Consider the following 1,974-nt stretch of genomic DNA (forward strand, 5'->3'; position numbering starts at 1 on the left):
ATTCAACTGGATGAACACTGGTTAGTATCTCATTCTATCAAGTTTTTTTCTGCCTCTCTGGACCCTACCTTGGGGTGAGAAAGGTGTGGATGATCCCAGTAACACATCAGCCACATATTCTTGCTCCTATAGCCAGTTTTCTAATAAAGGATCATTCCCATGACTAACATGAAGATGTGGTTGCATGGACTTTGACAAACCCTTAACTAGGGGTTAGGAATGAGTCCATTGTTACCATACTCTATCATCATCGATCATCCGGACCTCCTTTCCCACCCAAGGGCAGGTAACTTGGTCTAAATTTGTCATCCCTCCATCTTAAATGCTAAACTGTAATACTAGACAAATATCAAAATATAAGGCTGGTCACGAAGTGCTATGGGATGAATGTAGAGACAAACCACTGTCTTTCTACCAATAAGCTCTGTGAAATAACCCACAAATGAAAAATATGGACCTAGTTACTGTAATGCACCTACAGTCAAACTAACCCTCTCAACCTGAATACACTTGGCCATCAACTATCTGAAAAGGAGCTAGGGATCTGTACCAAGTTGTTGCATGGAAAATTGAGCCTTAAGTATGGAATGTTTCTCCTTGGTTACTAGTCAAAATTACTCACCCAATCTTACTACACCTGGCTGTAAATTAACTGAAAAGGGACAAGGGATCAGTGTTAAATAAGATATTCTATACCAAATTTAGAATTCAATTTGTATCATCGTATCAAAGGCACCAACATCCTTGCATGCATCAGCCGTGGTCACCTAATGGCGGCTCTCCACGCTGCTTGATGGGTTTCAAGTCACGCCGGCCCCTAGTTTTGCTGGCCCTGGCCACTCTGGCCTCCCACCCTAGTCACACCGGCCCCCCTTTCCTGACAGAAATCCAGTCGTTACAGCTGTTATTATTACTCATTTTTAGCTAACCTAATTATTATTATTAGCTAAGGGTCGGAGTGACTAGGGCGGGAAGAGCTATGGGCCGGAGTGAGTCATTTCCGCTTGATCCACCATTACATCTCCTATGCAGCCTCTTATCACAAACACTGACCAAGATGAAGTTATTTCCCACACCCTTGCAGCAAACTACACCTGGCCACGCTTCCTCTGCTTTGACAGTATTGCCACCTGCCCTACATATCATCACTTTTGTTGGTGAAAGTCTGCTGTATGTATGTCTAACCCCTCTAGAAAAGCCTCTTAAGCTATATAAAGCCATATGGAAGTACCAGGCACAAAAAAATAATAGATATGGTTACGGCATACTGACCAAAGTCGTATCCAGCTAAATGTCCTCTCCAGCAATAGTGTTATGATGGTTGTGGTTGCTCTAGTAGTGGCTATGATAGTTCTGGTAGCTGTGGTGGTGGTAGTCCTGTACAGCTAAATGCCTTGATGCCGGAAAGGTGCCCACAAATTACTTCACCTCCATGTCATGTTGTTTTTTGCCATCATGCTGTCCTTCCCCCCAAACTCACACCCCTGAAAAAGAACATTCATATAAGCCATGACACTAAAAACTCCAGGAAAAATATCAATGGGTAAGCTTTAGAAATACTCAGGAATGTTTGCAAGACATGCTAAAGTCAATATTATCAGCATAAAAACAATTAATGGGAAGAAAAAGGAAAAAAATCTTATAAAAAATGTAAACATCCTTCACCAGTCACAGCTCCAGCCAGGCTGACCAAAGCTGGCAGATTCCACCAACCTCTACATTCTTTCCCTCTACTTGTTCCCTGCCCCCTCCATCCCCCCACCAGTTCCCACCCCTCCATCCCTTCCTTCATGTCCATTCTTCCTCCTTCCTGCCTCTCCTCCACCCCATCTCTCTCTCCTTTCTTCCTTTCCCCTCCTTGTCTTTCCATCTCTGGTCATCCTTCTTCCCTCTACCTCTTCCACTTCCCTGAAAAGCAGCTTCCTCCATCCCCCTCTCCCTCCTCTCTCCCCCTTCATCCCCCCTCCTTCCTGC

The sequence above is a fragment of the Coenobita brevimanus genome, unplaced genomic scaffold, assembly GCF_032717465.1.
Source record: "Coenobita brevimanus isolate Jiangsu-jjx unplaced genomic scaffold, ASM3271746v2 jjx.HiC_scaffold_2561, whole genome shotgun sequence".
NCBI lineage: Eukaryota > Metazoa > Arthropoda > Malacostraca > Decapoda > Coenobitidae > Coenobita > Coenobita brevimanus.